Raw genomic sequence first — 19,280 nt, 5'->3', positions numbered from 1 at the left:
GTCCTATGACAATCATATGACAACAAATATAGTAACTTATATTTTGAAATAATAGCACACAACCAATCATTTAAAAATCCACTAGTTATCGATTTATAGGCTACTCGCAAACAAATTATCTTTGAATATTTAACTTACTTTACTCTTCAGTCTTCAAAGAAAGGTTGGCGAACATCTTGACCATTTATATCTTATTCATAGCTTGTAAAATTAAACCCATTCTTCCTCACAAAATCACTCTCAGAGTGATAATTGTTACTCGTATTTTTAAATATTATACTTTTTTTGTTGACATTCTAAGCAAAACCTCTATATTCATAATAGACTCTATCCTGGCTATATGCATAACATTTTTGTGAATCATCATCTCTCACAGGCTTTCGAGTCTTATAAGTTGACGCTTGTAATCCGTAGAGGAAAATGAAGCATCTAGATGTGCACCTCCCCTTTTGATTGCAATCGACTGAACCATAAGTGTCAAAAAAAATCCAAAATCCAAAAAAATCGGATTTTGGACTTTTTCTTAACTGCAGTAATAAGCCCTCGTTGAGAGCTTTTCAACAAATTATAAGCGGTACTTATTTTCATTGGTTCCAGAGTTATTGACAAATGAAATTTTAATTAATGAAATATTAGGATCTTTGGGGGAAGGCAAATCGGTTCGAATCGCACTTGGATCTCATTTTTTTTAACTTTTTATTTAAATATATCAATAACTTTTAATATTATTTATTAATAATATTAACCTCCTGATTTTAAAAACGTTTTACAATAAGTAATAATTCAATAACAAAAAAAATATGAAAAGTAATCATAAGTTAAAAGTTTTACGTACTTTTTTCATTTTAATTCAAACATTTTTACAGAGGTTAATAATAATTAATAAATCAATATATTTAAATTTTAAAAAAAAAGTTAAAAAAATATATGTACATGAAGTCGGATTCGAACCGGTGTCCACGGTTACGGATCCGACACGTTCTCACACCACGTAACTTACTCACGTTGGAAGTGGGAAAGTTTGCCTCAACCAAACGCCCAGCAGCCCGTACATACGGGGTGTGTGGGGTTCACCGCCTCCTGCATTGGGAATCACTAAAAAACCACTCCCTCACGCAACGTGATGCTGAAATTGCCGCCGATGGTATAACCTCAGCACCACGCGCGTCACGGGCACATCTCACAAATACTTTTACACCTCTCATTCACAAATATGTATACACACACACACACACACACACACACACACACACACACACACACACACACACACACACTACATAACACATTCTGACACCATTTACAATCAATAATATATACACCACAGCAATGCCGGCCTCAGATGCGTCCTGCGGGAACCATTGGTGACAATGCCGAGGCACCCCCGCCGCCAACCCCCGAAGGCTGGCGCCCATCGTTGAACTCAACCGACATCTCCTTTGCCCGCCTCGCGGTCCTCCTCTATCAGTTTCTGCTGTAGCACCCTTTTAACAACGGGGCACACGCAGTCCATCCCTCACCGGAAGAGAGCATCAACCGCATGACTTCCCCCGGCGAGTTCAAATCGTCAAGTGGTATCTCCTGTCTCCATCTGGAGCACTCAAAGAAGGTGCGCTCCACCGTATCCACGTCATCACAATTCAGGCACAGTTCTGTGCGCCTCTTTCCGATCCTGCATTGGCAGACCCCGAACGACCCATGATCCGACAACCACTGAGCCGTCCAGAAGTCCACCTCTCCATGCAGTCTATTGACCCAGGCAACCAACTCTGGGATCAAGGTGTAGGTCCAGTGCCCCTCCTTCGCACTCCGCCACCTCTCCTGCCAGTCAGCCAGCAAGAGGCCCCTCGCCTCCTCTCTACCATTTGTGGCTCTATATCTTCTTTCTTTGACCAGCAGGTCCAACGGCGGCATATCAGCCACCACCAGTGAGGTATCCAATGATACCGTCCGGTAGAGCCGCGCAGCTCTTATCGCCAGCCTCCTATATATGCCATTCAATCTCCAAGCATTTTTCACCACTCCAAAGGCCTCCCACCACCATATCGGTGGGACCACACAATTACTTGAGCGACGTGAAACAAATTTGATATATAAACTAATATAAAAATGCTGATACGGACACCACAAAAAATATGTGATGTGCTATGTAGTTCTACCACAAAGCAATTGTGTAACTGTCCACAAGAATTGGAGGATCGTATCTCTCTTTCAAATGGAATGAGTTTAAATGAAGTGCAGAAAAAAATGTGTATATCTAATTTAATAGGCGTACAAGATGTCATGTGATGTCCACATCCGATTTTTTCTTTAGTATTTTCGTTGTTAGTATTAATCATGTTCGCAGATATATATATCTATCTACTCGCTCAACGTACATCGTTACGCATTTTAATCGTTATGATCTGAGGGTTTGGTGAAAAACAGTGTATTTGATTTTTTTCGGGTTCATATCAATCCATATAATTCGCAGTTTTTTTCTCTGGGTGTCTTATTCTTTGGATGTCTGCGATGTTCTCTGCTGCCAACAAGGCTATGACGTCGAGATAGGTATAAAGAAATGCTATTAATAGGTATTCTATTGATTTTAATCGGCTAAGAATAAATATTAAATTAGTAAAATAAAATTGAAAAAGTTCCCCTTAAAAAGACATTAATATATATGTAGTTAAGTAATGAAAGAAAATTCATTTTAACAATAAACTTCAGATACGATATAAATTAAATTATATTAAAGAAAAAGAAGCATGCTGAAAACATAGATGTTGACATAAAAAAAAACTCAAAATTTTTTTTCAGAAAACAAGAAAATAATATTATGAAAATTATACGTATAATATCAATTTCTTAATAACGTATTTTCTCATTGATTAGCATCGCATAAATTATCACATTTCCCAGATATATCAATTTAATAAAAGAATACTAAACAAGAGTATTCAAAACTGTTTTTTTGTTCTTAAAACTGTAATTTAATACCTACTGTTGTGGTTTTACCTAATAAACGTAATCTATATCTGATTTCAACAAGTCTGAGAGGAAAAATTTAATGTTATATATATTTGTTAAATTCTGTCGCATAGATCTAGTAACCCTATTGTCTACTTTGCATAATTTTATAGACAGGTTTGTCCCATTTTAAATGGTCCCAACACATCTTATTTATTTGTTATTTTTAAATTTTATCATTAGAGTAACACAAATTCATTATTATAAATTTACGACAATGAATGATAGGCACATGGTATTGACAACAATGTTATCGTGTAACAGAAGATAACATTTTTTTTTTCAATTACATCAAGAAAAATTTCGTTATTCTTTGTTTTATACTGTAAAATAAAAAACTATTTAAAAATGCACTACATTCACTGGGAAGAAAGATATTTTTCCCGAGGATAAGAATAAGGTTCTCTGGAATGTAAGAATACGTATAACGTCTTCAAACTGGCTTTTTCTAAATTCTGATTTAAATTACGGAAAACCTGAATCAATATGAGATTACATATATTTTATGTTATAATAATAATCACTGGCAACGAGAACCAAAAGATTGAAAAATATCTTCAAATTCTCTATGCAGAGAATGCAATTTTTCATTAAAATTTTTCCAATGAATTATCTGGAAAAGCTTATGCTGTAACCACCAAAGGTGGTTCTATGAAAACTAAGACCAATGAGATTTTTTAATCACTACGCTATTCGTTGAGTAAACGAAATATCATGCAAACAGATTTTATAGCATACAGCAATACACCATAAGAAAGTAGTATGATGACAGTTTGTATAATTGTGAGCATGATATAACACAGTAAATCCAGTGTTAGTTTCTCAGCCAGTGTTCGATATATTTTCATTACATCACAAAATTATAAATTCTCAGAATTGGGTTTATGTCTGTACGGAATAAGAAAATAATAAAAATTCGTAATTATAAAAATATAAAATACGAAATAGATCTTTTTATGAACAGTTTACAGTTACGGAAAATATTTACAAAAGGAAAATGTACCATGTTTTCCTTTAAATGTTTTAAAGGAAAAGATTTATTATTAAATTAAACACGATATTATGAGGTTTTCTGTGAAGGATTCATCCATCATAATGGAACATCTAAAATTACAATCGCTTATTTAACGACTAACAATAAATTACAATGATTTACAATCGTAAAATTAATTCATTAACAACAAAACTCAGGATGTTTTAATTACGGAAATATTTTTATAAACATTATAATTAATATTTTTAATTATAACTTACCGTATTTTGGTCAATAAAACGATAGACCAAAATTCGACTGCTCAATGGTTTAGTTTGTTAATTAAACCACCGACAATAATTAATTTCTTTGTATGATCTGTAGGTTTCAGTTCTTGAACACAAGTGGAAAGGTTTCATTTCTTTACTTACTCTAACTTAGGCGTTGACTTTGACAGACATTTGGCCACAGCATCGGAAATATCAAGCAGCTTCTGTCATTAAATCAGTATACTTGTCACCATTACTGAAAGGGCGTTCCTCTATCGAAGGAACAATTACGTTTCTGGGAACTATTGATTCCGATATATGAAACAATACCTAACACAACACGAAATGAAACGAAGAGCACGTTCAATTATTACAACTCAGCAACTGACGTCTTTTATTACTGAACAACGCCCAACAAACCCACAGGGCAACCAATGTAACGCCGAGCACAGAATGCACCACATAATTCTAAAGTATACTGCACAAAACTTTCCGAACGCTCTGTAGAATTTAATAGACAATATAAAGTTAGTACGTAAATAACATACCAGTGTAGTATTAGCTAAATTTGAGAAATGATTCTTCTACATGTTAAAACGAAGAAATATTTAGAATAAAAATGTTTAAAAAACAGAATGCATATGTTGAAACTGACCTTTAAACTTTATAGGGTATCAAAACTAAACTAAACTAAAACTAAACTTTATAGAGTATCAAAAATAAGTATTTTTCAAAATTTTAAAACCCTATTTAAGATTTTTAACAGTGAATTTCTTAAAAACTAGTTATTTTACGAAAAACTAAATTTTTTATGACCAGGAAAATTATACCACATATGATATGAAAATTGAGATTAGTAATTACCGTAACTGTAGTCACCTTACAACAGTTTATTAGAGATTAGCGTCATAAAAATACACCGAAAAACAGGTGTAGTAAGGAAATAATTATGGACAATCAAATTTTGTCCTTTTTTTATTTCAGTTTATTTTTTTGGCAGTCTTGTATTTTAATTTTTATGCTGTTTCATTTTGACCCTGGCATATGATTAATATTTTGATAATTGAGAAAAATTCAAGTGTATCTTTTAATTTACTAATTATATTCCCATTTACAATTTAAAATCACATTCATTTTCTTCATAACTTATAACACTAATAAAAAAAAAAGTTCACTTTGTCCTTTTAATTAAAAATGTAGTTTTTAATTAGTAGCGAAAATATATCATCTAAAATTATAAAAATTAACTTGAAAACTATAAAAAAACATTAGCCCTAAAAAATTTTCTACGTTATATACTGAAAAATCATTTTTATTCATAAAAAAAAAATGTCAACAGCACGCGGTATTCCCAAGCGGTCACCCATCCAAGTACTAACCGCGCCCGACGTTGCTTAACTTCGGTGATCAGACGAGAACCGGTGTATTCAACGTGGTATGGCCGTTGGCGACACCATTGAGTTGTTTTTACGTTGATAAATTTTATGAAACTATAACCGAACGATTTGTGAAACTAGTATTAATAATAAAAGAAATTATGAAAACGAAAAAAAATGAATGCCAAAAAATATAAATAAATTGAACTAAAAAAAGGACAATAAATCGAATTAAAAAGAAAACAAGGTGTGGAAATAAAGGACTAAACAAATTATGCAGTCTTTAATTAAATAAAATTATGGGTGACCAATCAACGTTCAGACAGTTTTAATTTGTTTAAATATTTTTAATGTTGTAGAAGTAGTATGCATTTAAGGTCTAAAGATCAGTTCTCACTAATTGCTTACACCAATATGAAAATTTTGTCCAACGAAAACATTTAATTGCAGTCGAGGGCCCTGAATAATAATTACACATTAAAGAGCCCGCCTCTTAAAAAAATTACAAGAAATAACTATTCCTTTTTCCTGTTTACCCTCTGGGAATTATCGTCAGGTATTAACTTCAAAGGATAAGTATATTATGTATGAATGTAAGTGAAGTGTAGTAGTCTTGTACAGTCTCAGGTGTGTGGTTAATTGAAACCCAACCACCAAAGAACACCGGTATCCACGATCTTGTATTCAAATCTGTATAAAAATAACAGCCTTTACGAGGACTTGAACGCTGCAACTCTCGACTTCCAAATGAGCTAATTTGCGAAGACGCGTTTACCACTAGACCAAGCCGATGAGTTAAGAGAACTATTAAAAATTAATAACACCACTGTTGAAAAAAAACAACATTGCTGACAAATATTTTCTTCTGGTTAGGTTCCATCGTGATTTTGTATTATGCTAGCTAATACCCTGTTTGAATTCTGAAAATCGGAAGATCGGTTGCGAAACTATAACATCATTTCCCAATAACCTTTATCTTTAAATCGGGAGTGTACCTGACGCATGCAAAAATTGTCATCAACCTACTAACAGATATCGCGGTTTAATTTTGAAAATCGGACGATTGTTTGCAGATATATTACAAGAGCATCCCATTGCACCTCCCAAAACAGCGTAGAAGTACCCCGTTTTTGTACCGGTTGTTGATGATTGGTCTAGCCACGCATGAGGTGCTAGGACACACAGTGTCCGATATAGACACACTTCACCGATATAGACACACACAGTCCCCACAGAAAGCCCATTTTATTATTAAACAAAAATCTTTATTAAACAGAATTTTTTTCTTAAATTCATTTAATATTATTTTGTTTTATTTAACGTAAATTTAATTCTATTATTTTTGTAATATTCATTTGATTAATTTGAATCATTCAATTCAAACCCGGCTAACAGTTCACAGAGGCTCACAGTACATATTAATTCAATTTATTAAAGTTACTACAAATAATGTACACGTGTAATTTTTCAGTTATTTCAGTTAAGGATCCTTCAGAATAGAGTAGTCTGTAATGGTTGTAAACTTTTTACAACCATTACAGACTATTAATTGTCTACTAAAAAAATCTGTTCATCTTTATGAACAGATTTTTTTTAATCTCGCAGACAATTGATTTTAATCTAAGATTTAAAACTTTTTTTAAAGCTTTTTTCTAATTTAAATATTAGAAAATTTTTTATTTTATTTTTAATTGTAAAAAACTCTCTTTAAGATGTTATAAAACCTTCTCTCATGGGAAAGAGTACGTACTTTTTATGCTTCACTGTCATATTAATTATTTCTATACAATTTGTGCTTTCTTTTAATCACCGAGTTGTAAAATGATCGAAATATTGGACAAAAAGAATATGCAAGAAATCGATAAGGTCTTTTAAATATTTTACTGGTAGTAATTTTTGTAATGGTGAGTTTAATAAGCTTTTTTTACTTACAAGTAAAGAAATACAATGAAGAATCGCTTACGTCGTAAATATTTTCATAAATATGTTTTTATTCGTATAATTTAGGCAATTACATCATCGCCAAACTGAAAATATCTGCATGGGGTTCGAGTTATAGCGACATCTCTAAGAAATTACTCAAGGTTTACTCGAAATAGAGCCAACTGCTAACCTCAAACCTCAAAAAGTTAAATAATTTGAGAGATCTTTTTCAGTGGTCATCAAGTCAAAATATTTGCATAAGTGTTAAGTACTGTGTATAAACTAAAAATGTTATATTTAAGCTAATTAATCTGGTTGTCTCTTTTTATGTTTATACCATTAGTTACATCCATGTACCAGAACAACAAACCTTTTGTAATCCTACCGTAAGTTTGTTAAATAGTTTCTATTAAAATAAATTTCCCGACCTCCATATGCGATGCATTATATCTCGATTTTATGAGAAATATTTGAGATTTGAATCCCAGTAAATTATCGTAATTTTAACAGTTAAAAAATAATCTCCATATCATATTCCTATGAATAAGATTAAAACTTATGTGAAAGCTACTTTTTTCTACCAATAGTTGTGAACTACAAGATATATATATAAAATAACACGTCGTGAGCGAATCATAATCAACCACCAGCAAAAACTACTGAAGATAGATTCATGAAAATTTGTATACATGTTCTTCTTACAGCATATAAAACATACTAAGAAAGAGTTTTTGAAATTCAGAGTTAACGGGTTAAAATAGCCAATCTCTAGATTACTGAAATTCGACCTAAAGGAGTGAAGAAAGGTGAAATAATTTCGAATGATTTAAAATTTACCAATTTCTAGATATTCACTAAATATAGCAGCAAATACTACATCAGGCTTGCAGATACTCTTAAGATAAATATCTTAAAACAATTTTCAAGTTTTTTGAAGTTTAATATTTTAAGGGTTAAATGAAAAACAAATAGTTTTTTTTACATTTTTGTCATTTTATGCTACCGCTATCAATCTTGACGAGATTTAATTCAATCTTATGAGATAACATCATTGCGATTATAATTTATGTTTGTAATTCGGATTATGTATTTTGCAAGCGACGGCGCAACAGGAAATATATGTAAGCCAATTTAGTGGGTCCTATACTGACCACCCTCACCGCGATGGGAAACCGAAGTAACCATATAGCGCGGACGCAAAGCGATGCTGCATTATATATATACACACACACACACACACACACACACACACACACACTTTTTTTCCTAAAATTCATAACCATAATTGTAATAACATATTTATTTATATTATAATTTTAATTATACAATGTTAAGAGTCCATTACCAGATTGATTTCTTAAGTACGTTAATCAGTCTTTCTTTTATGAAATTACTTTCTCAAATGAACATACTATTTATTACCGTTAATTTATGATGGTGCGTGTTAAATTTTGTTTAATATAAATTAAACAAATCTGAATTTTTTAGCCAAAAAAATTTTTTAATTTTTTCTTAGCTTCTTTTAATTTAACGAGAGTTTAGAGAGGATTTTAGAACAGTTATCCTTCCTACAGCACGAACTGGAAGATCCTTCGAAGGAATTATTTTAAGTAGATTTTATTATTTGGAGAATACAAATACAACAAATCAATTATATCCTTCTTTGTGTTATTAATGAACAGATACGATGACCACAAACTAATATAAAATATGAACCGACCTATTCGGAAGTAGATATCACGGTGACTAATTTAATAGTAAGTTATATTATTGTACGTAAAAGCCTTTACTTAGTATGTGTTACGAGTGAAAATAAAACAGCGGTAAATAAATCGTCTTCTTGTAATATAGTACAAAAAAAAGTAAAGCGGTAGAACTGTTATTTCTGTTAGTGGTCATTCCTACATATTGTTTATATGTACATGCTTTACCAAACAACTATAACCTGTAACCAGTTTTCTACAACTTTCTTCGGGAACCAGCCTGTTGAGTTTTATCTACAGTAACAGAATTGTCAATACTTTTTTGTATAATTACATAATGTTTAACTCTTGAGAATTACAGTACAAAATAAGGCTATAAATAACATGAAATAAATACGTCTATTTAATCCGGAACATTTATGTACATTAAAATTTAATAAGTTATTAATATAGATTACCTTATTAATACGTCATTTTTATTATAAGGAAACAAGTTACATCATTGTATAAAACAATAATAATAATAAAAATTATATAATCCTTATTCATTTATTCAATTTGGGCTAAAAAAATAACAGATAGAATTTTAGCAAATTTTAAGAAAGCGATTACACTATCAGTAGTAACTCTTTTCGATGAAATTGAAGCATCATAATAACAATAAAAATTCGTAGGTTATCTTATCGAATTGTTTTTCTAATAAACAAACTCAACTTCTTTTGATTAGTGATTTTTTTCAAAATAACTAAGGAATAGTAAAGTAACACAAAGTATCTTATACTACTTTTTAACCATCCTGAATTAACACCAAAGAGAAAAATACTGTGAAAAAAAGTTATTTAACGCTAAATAATTACATAGCCCTCGTCCATTTCGGGTATTTTTTGACCAAAACTTATCGGTTATAAATTATTAACAGCAATTTCAAATGGAATGACTATTTACAAAAAGAAATAAAATTAACTGGCATGTTTATTTTGAAAGCCGAATAAAAAGATGATTCAATACAAGAGTAAATGATAGGTAAATTGATATTTGTGCTTATGAATTTCACACTAATGCAAAGGAAGTACAGTAAACTCTCTAGCAAGAAAGTGATTAGCTGGCGTATTTTCTTCTGAATTTTTCACAATGTAATCATAAATATTATGACTGTATACTAAATTATAAACTAATACTTTGTAGTTATATTATTTTACTTATTATTCTATTCAAAACTGCACCCAATTGTTTCTAACTATAAAATATTTTGAATAAAATAATTTATTCAACGTTAGAAGTGGGCTTATTCAATACAATTTTATGTTAATTTCATTGTTACAATTTTTACTAGCTATTCTTTAATATAAGCAGAAAAAAGTTTTTAAGATTTGTTGAAATTTTAATAAAAGTTTAATACGAGTTTTAGGGGATTTACACCTTTCACGTTCATGTAGGAAACATAACTACTATTCTAAGTTGCCAAAAATGGAAAAACGTTACTGCAGTTCTGCAAGTCCAAAATCCACATTTTTTTTGGATACTTTTGGTTCAGTCTATTGCAATCATAAGGGAAGATGCATAATTAGATGTTACAACAGTCCTAAATCCAAAATTTCAACATACTACGGCTAATCGTTTTTGAGTTATGCGAGCACGACATACGTACGTAAAGACGTCACGCCGAAAACTAGTGAAAATGCATTCAGGGATGATCAAAATGGATATTTCTCCGTTGAAATCTGAAAACCGACATTTTTCGCGATTACAATACTTCCTTGTAGGAAGTAAAAATGACGCTTAAATATTTTCAAATAAGGTTTCAGAAAGTGTTATTTTAAAATATATACTTTAACTTTTTCTAGTTTCAACAACAAAAGCAAATCATCATATTATGCATTGTCCGATTAAGGTTCACTGACCTGAATATCTTTCATAGCCTAAAAAAAGAATTTAACTAAACTTTAAGATAACGTAATCTTCATTTTACAATATTATATATTTGTAGATGAATATAATTTTTTTTTCTTGATCATAAAACTATACGAATAAATCTTATTTATACATTTCTATTAATAGTATGTAATACCATTCATACGCGTACAATTAATTTAACTCGAAATGAAAAAATTACTAATACTTAAATCAATTGCATCTAAAAAAAAAATTCGAGTAAATCTAAATTTAGTGTCTCAATAGTACAGTTTTACAGCTCGAGTTCCAAAAGTTTTTTCAGAGTAAAATTAATGAATGTAAAAATTAAACACTAACTACTTTGTCTTATCTCGAAAACTGAAATATTCAGGGTTGTGCAGAAAATAAAAACTGTAAAGCAAAATTAAGGTTGAAATTTACGAAACAGATAATTAAGGATGTATGCTGTAATAAATATTTTGAGATGAAAGGATTAGCACAAATAGAAAGGAATGGAATAGCAATCAAATCAGTTAACTAGGCTGACATACTACAGGTGGACACCACATGACTTTTTTTTAAATAAAACGTACATAAAATTTTATTTCATTAATAACTTGTTATTATTGATTTATTACTTATAGTAAAACGTTTTTAAAATCAAGACAATAATAATAATTATTAATAAATCAATATATTTAAATTTAAAAAAAAGGAAATGAAGTCGATTCAAACCGATATGTGCCTTCCATTAATATTTAATATTTCATTAATTAAAATCCTTTTGGCTATAACTCTGGAACCAATGAAAATAAGTACAATTTTTTTGGATTTTGGGCTTTTTTGATGCAGTCGATTGCAATCAAAAGGGGAGGTGTATTACAACTAGATGTTACAGCAGTCCTAAATCCAAAAATTTCAACATCCTATGATTAATCGTTTTTGAGTTATACGAGATACATACATTAATATATACATACGTACGTACGTAGACGTCACGCCGAAACTTGTGAAAATGGATGAGGGATGGTCAAAATGGATATTTCCGTTGAAATCTGAAAACCGAAATTTCTAGCGATCATAATACGTCCTTTACTCGAAGAAGGAAATTAAAAAGTACAGAATTATATTGATTCTAGTAGGAAATAAATGAGTTATTAATAAAAAAAGGAAAATATCGGGCGGTTCGATCATGTGATCTACCTAATTAAATGTTGAAATTTTAGGCACATATTACATAGATCAGTAATTTTTTAATAATTTTCCTTCATAGTTCAAAAATTGGATTTCAATACTTTTAATGATAATCGACATTTGAAATATGCTATACGGTTTACAATACAAAGAAAAATAACACCAACAAAATATTTCAAGAAAAATTAAGGAAAGATTTCTAATATAAATTCAGATCAACAGTTAATCTGGAATAAATTCGAAAGTAATTTTCGACCAAACTAAGAATTCATTTCTGCTAGTATGTGTGATCTGCCATCTGTGAATGTTCAACTGTCAAACAAAACGTGTAGGTTTTAGACAATAATAAAAATATATTAAGAAAGTAAAACAAAAAATAAATAGGTTTTAGAAAACAAAATATGTCTTTTTATTCAAACGTTTTATTCATCTTGACTTACTTTCTGAACTTTTAACTTTCTTTGTATTGTTTTGGGGCCTGATTTGGCGGCGGATAGAGAAAAAAACAGAGCACAGAAAGAATAACACAAATTATATAATATAAAAAAAGTTATTTAATATTTACGGATGAAATTAGTCTGCTAAGATTACAAAATTATTTTTCATAAACTTGGTCAGTTTCGTAACTGGAGGAATGGACTTTTATCTATTGTCCTAGAAACTAACATTTTTAAACAAGGAAGTAAATTCTGTTTGCGTATATTATCCAATCTATTTTTAATTTTTATATTTTTATAAAACTAGCAACGCAATTATTTTTTTAAACTTAATTTCATCAGATATATTAATCAAAATTTAGATTAACCTTACATACCAATTTAATTTTTGAACAGTTATTAAAAATTAAATACGGTACATAAATTGACTTAAGTTGCGCAACAAAAAATATTATAATCTACTCAAATATAAGCATATATATAAATGCGTAATTTTTTATTGTAACCAATTATTTCAGTATCTACCTTGAAATTACGAGATATACCAATGATTTGAGAGGGTAAAAAGTTTTAATTAAAACAATAATAATTATAACACTTATTTAAAATAACTCTAAATAATATACAACATTCAAAATCTGTAATTCAAGTTTTGTATAAGCCATAAAATATGAATGGTTTACGAAACATTAATGGAAAGGGTGGCATTCTGGATGAAGAGGAAAATAAAGTTCTCGTGGTTTTCTACAACTAAATCATCACTAGTAAATGAAAGCGTGAAATTAAAACGTATCATTGATAATTTATATCATAGCCACAAATTGGTTTCTCACTATGTTGTGGTTATGAGAACGAATTTAAATACGACTGTAATTTAAAACTACTGAAAACATGAGAATTAACTTTTGTATCTGCTTTTCCGTGCAAGGAAAGAAAGTATTAAATTCATGAAAATTGAACTCGTTAATATTTCAAAAGTGTTTTTATAAGTTTCATCATCCCTGATTTCATGTCAACAAATTTGACAAGTGCAAATGCAAATTTAATTTCAGCAAATCAAAATAAACAAAATCTTTGCTAGGTATAAGATAAGATACTTTTTAAATGCTCAACTTTTTTTCAAATTGAAATAAAAACGTAAAATGTTGGGTTTTAATAATAAACATTTCACTAAATCATAAAATAAAAAAGAAATAAAAGGTAAAAGGTAGAGTAGTATATCTGGCATGAATGTAATAATAAATACAACTGTTTGAAATATAACCTAATAATAAAATATTCTTATGGTTAACAATTAACATAAAATCTTATACAGTATTCATTTTCATTTTATATCTTAGTGAAATGTTTTTTTAATTTGTAAAAAAGTTGATAACATTTAAAAGTAATCTTACCTTATGCCTAGCAGAACATTTTGTTTATCCTGAAACAGAAATGCATAGTTACATTTGCATTTGTACTAGCCAAATCTGTAAAAATATAGTGTGTACAACATTAACAAAACTTAAAACTTATAAACAGAATTAAAATAAATATACAGAATAATGCCTAAGCATTTATAGATTTTCTCAATAATTGGATAATTGTAGCATATCAATTTAATTTATGTAATTATCCAATTATTGAGAAGTGCTTAGGCACTATTCTGTATATTTATTTTAATCTGTTTATTTAGTAAATTTATGTTTATAAATTTAAATTAGATTTTCGAAATTTAATATTAAAACTGATGGGGAGGTCTGTTTGCTTTGTTAGGCGAAAAGATCTCATCTTTCTCCGATTAATGATATACGAGGTGTGTGAGAAAAGTAATGAGACTAACTTTTTACTTACCAAATTTTTTTCAAACAATAATAACCCTTCAAATATCAGAGTATAACCCGAGTAAATCTCAGTTTTAACTGTCCTCATTTTGAAACAGATTTCATTTTTTAAGAAAAATTTGCAGATACTTTTTAATTTAATGGCACGGAACCATATAAAATGTATAAAAATTGGAAAACGCGTTTGACCAACCGTGTCGGAATCACCCAATCACTTCACAAACAGGACCTTACTTCAATAGATTAGTTATTACAATACAAACTAATAATTTCCTATCGGCTAGTATCAATTTAAGTTAAAACTGTTATAACGAAAATTGTTTTATAACCAATACAATCCTTGGGTCAAAAACAAGTAAGTCACCTTTAATGGAAAATGCCATTGAAAGCATAATTATAATATAGTGATGGACGATGATGAAACATCAGATAGTGAAGAAGAACTGTAAATTAATTCCGGCTAAGTGAAATTGAGTCAAGCTCAGAAATCGACGGTTGTTGGCCTATCACAGAAGATACGCCAATAGTTCACAGAAGATAGTTTCTACGGAAATTGCAGACAAAACTGATTAAGGTAGTATATTGACCTTTTAATTATTTAGTAAATTAACATAAAAACGAATTTTATTTTTTATTCCGCACCTATATCCAACTTTTTGCGATTCCGTAGGCTGTACGTCCAAATTATTACTATAATCTTTGAATATAATGCTGTGAACTATGATACAGTTTTAGCAAATCTTTACTTAAATTATTCTAATTAATTGCAGGTGAAATTTCAATACAGTAATGTAAATTAATATTTTTGTGTTATTACCGTAATCAGAAAATAATACAGAAATTACTGGTGTACAGGTGTAACATTATTTTAAATGGACAAAATTTCATGTTTAGAACGCATTGACAAGCATATCACTGTTTCGTAGGAGTAAACCCAGACTGTACTGTTGTGTTTTTCATATCTGTCTATAGTCAAACAAAACAAAAGTGATGCGGTCGTTCACGAATATGAACTTGCCTCGTCGATTTGTACGTGTACCATTACGAGATTTTTAGTTCGTCAATCGTGCTTGGTCTGTTGCGATACACTGCTTGTTTCACTGCCCCCCCCCCCCCTATAGAAAGTAGTCTGGGAGAGTGTCAGATCGGGCGATCGTACAGGCTACAAACTCCTCGAAATGATTCGTTCACCAAAGACATTTCGTAAAAAGTCTTGACCTTGTTAGGTGTGTGCGCTGTGGCGCCATCTTCTTGGAACCGACCGTGATTGATTTCCACTTGCTGTTGACTGACTAGTGAAGTTTGTTAAAATATCACTGTTAACGATCACTGTTAACTGTATTTTCAACAAAGATTGGACCCACGGTGCGCCTTTTATCCATACCGACCAAGGTTCCAATTTTCGCTTCGTGTTAAGATTGTTCGTGGGGATTATCGACCACAGTCGAAACCACGCTTCTTCTGTTAAAAACTTAATGTCGAGGATACCTACCAAATTTTAGCCAATAAAACGTTTAAACTATTGAAAAATAAGTTAGTTCTTTGGCATGATCTGTAGATTTCAGTTCTTGAACACACATTACTTTGCAGGGGAAAAGCTTGTTTTTTTTTTTACAGCTTCATGTGTGGTAGCAAGTCCGATACCTTTTTGCTGTGCTAACTTTACGCATTGACGATGAATTTAGCATCCGAAACATCAAGCAGCTTCTCTTCGTTTAGTTTAGGTGGTCTTTCACTTTGATCAGCGTCTTTAACAGAGCCTTTTGTCCGAAATTGTTCATTAAGAGTTCGAACTGGATTGCGGTGAGGAACAGGAATATTTTTAGAAACTTTTCAGAACACGTTTGCTTCACTAAATCAGTTTACTTGTTACCTTACGAAAAATATGTTCAAAGAGAAAAATGCGTTCCTCTATAAAGAACAGTTTCTCGCCGACTACAGATTCCGATAAACGAAACACGAGACACGAAACGAAGCACGTTCAGTCACAACTAAACAACTGACGTCTTGGTTTATTACTGAACAACACCCAACGAACCCACAGAGAAACCAACCTGACGCCGAAAGACAGAATGTTCGTCTAAACCATATTGCACAGCGACTTTGCAACGCAATTTACATACTATGTTGCGATTAACATTATGCTCAATTTAAATGTAGTGTACATAAAGCAGTATATCTTCATTTTTCATGTTTATTTTTTTATTTTGAAATGTTATTCAACCATTAATTTCGTGTAGGAACTGATAGAATTTAATAAACGAGGGATCAGTTCGAAAACCGCAAAATTAATTAAATCTTAATGTGATATGATTATGTACATGAAACACAAAGGTAGGATTTATAAGACTATAAACATTTTACGTCGGTCTTTAGCGATATTTTTTATAAAATCTTACATAAGCAATAAAATATATAGTAAATAAAGAAGTGTATTAAAATCCATTCAGTTATAATTAAAATATAATTCATAATTATGAGCTAGCAATACATAACTTCCAGCAATCCGACGGACAGGACTGAAAAAATTGAATTTGAATTTCTTTTTCCCCAGAAAAATATACGTTCAAATGATTACTTTTCACAGATACAAACTAACCAACTAAAAACTAATTTACATTTTTTTTTTTTTTGTATTTTCTGCATCATCAAAAACGTTTTCTTGATCTAAGGCAAGTCGAATGATAATGTGAGTGATAAGGGATAAGGACAATGATAATGACTGAGTCAACAAAACTAAAAAATTCAGAGTAAAAATTTTAAATATTATTTACGAGTATCATGAAGAAAATATTAGATAATCCCCGTAGGCGAGATCAAATTCTTTGATCTAGTCTTCTCTCCTTTATTAATGCAAATTCTTTTTTTTCAAAAATCAACCCCCACCTTTTAAAATTAAAATATTTTTGCTCTTTTTATCTATCTCCTTTGGTTAAAATATTTTTCGAAAATAGTTTTAAAGTTCTTTTTTTTTTAAATTATAGATCCGGCACCTAAAACGCATAAAATGTTTTTTAAAAACTTCTTTTTCTTATTTTAGCCTATATTGAAGAAGTGTTATAGTCAATGGAATAATTAAAGTAGCTTAGCCAGCTACATTATATTCCAGACCCAAAGTGAGAAACAATCTTTTTCATTACTTTCAAAAGTAATAATTTTAAAACTTATTTTAAACAATTTTCTTGATAAATAATTGTTTCATCAATTTTTCCTTCAGAATAAGGAAGCCCCTAAAAATCAAAGATCTTTTATTCGAATTTGGAAATTTTGATCCTTAAATCTTAACACTTCCTTGTACGAGGTAAAGGATGTGATCAAGAAAAATTTCGGTTTTCAGATTTTAACTTAAATATCCATTTTGACCATCCCTGAATCCATTTTGACTAGTTTCAGCGTGACCTCTGTACGCACGTATGGCATACATGCATGCATGCATCTTTCATAACACAAAATCGATTAGCCGTAGTACGTTGAAATTTTGGATTTAGGACTGGAAACATCTAGATGTGCACCTTTCCATTTGATTGCAATCGACTGAACCAAAAGCGTCTAAAAAAGCCCAAAGACCAAAAGAGTCTGGATTTTGGGCTTTTTCTTAACTACAATAATAAGCCCTCATTGAGAGCTTTTCAACAATATATTATTATAAGTGGTACTTATTTTCATTGGTTCTAAAGTTATAGCCAAATAAATTTTTTATTTATGAAATGTTTCGATCTTACAAGGGAAGGCAGATCGATTCAAATCAGAACGTATCAACGTATCAAAAAGCAATCATGCTGAAGTTCATCATAGAGCATCCCAAAATCGATATGAGTGTAAGATTCCAGGGATTAGTAGAAAATCCCTGGAAAAATAAAAGACTGTCTGGTTTGGCTTACGATCCTCTAATATAGATTATAAAAATGACAGAGTTAGACTGAAAAATGTCAGTTAAATGCAAAGGTGAAGCACCTGGCATATGCTGAAATTCTGGAAAAGTACAGTTAGAAACTTTGAAACATTATGTGCCTTATTAAATGGCGATCACCCTGACCATAGCCACTTTATTGACTATAATAGAAAATATAATAGTTGTTTTCAGATGATATATTATGGTGCTAAAAAGATTGTTGAAGAAGGTTTTATGCCGACTTTTAAAGTGCAAGGCCAAGTTTTCCAATTATATGGCAGTCTGATATTATGCTCTAACTATCCAGAAGTCAGACAAAGATTGGTGAAACGGTTGCAAGATATGCTCCATAAAGAAAATAAGTACATATAAGAGACTTGAAAACTACCGTGGATAAAGTACCACAGAATTGCGAAAAATTTCAAGTGGTGATTCGCGCAGACAGAAAATCTGCAAATGCTCACAGAGGTTGTTATAATGTCGCACCATCTTACAAAGTAGTTTTAGTAATAGTTGGACAGCAGTTTGAAAACGAGATGTTATTCAAAGTCACGGTAATCGACTACGACGTATCAGTGAACTTCACTGATACGTTGCAGTCTACGACGAAACAATATTCACTTTTGTTGTTTTTCGAAGAAGACTGTTATTCTATAGATATTTTTCAACGTGATCCAACAACAAAACATCCTTTGAGTAAGTCAGTACCTGCTGCTGCCAGTTTTTACGCATACAGAACCATGATAAGAGAAGGAGAAAATATTCATTGGCTACGTTATGGTGCTTTT

At 30.6% G+C, this 19,280-nt stretch overlaps 1 protein-coding gene and 1 non-coding gene across 2 annotated transcripts in view; both read right to left on the bottom strand.

Annotated features, from left to right (window-relative positions):
• The window catches only part of LOC142320642 (alpha-tocopherol transfer protein-like), a 137,110-nt gene that overhangs the window by 49,167 nt on the left and 68,663 nt on the right, over nucleotides 1-19,280 (bottom strand). The window lies entirely within an intron of this gene.
• Nucleotides 5,582-5,700, bottom strand: LOC142320672 (5S ribosomal RNA). Its single transcript, XR_012755465.1, has one exon. It is a non-coding gene; the product is annotated as a 5S ribosomal RNA (ribosomal RNA).

Source organism: Lycorma delicatula, chromosome 2, assembly GCF_047948215.1.
Source record: "Lycorma delicatula isolate Av1 chromosome 2, ASM4794821v1, whole genome shotgun sequence".
In the NCBI taxonomy this organism is placed as follows: Eukaryota; Metazoa; Arthropoda; class Insecta; order Hemiptera; family Fulgoridae; genus Lycorma; species Lycorma delicatula.
This window is presented reverse-complemented; position numbering and strand designations above follow the sequence as displayed.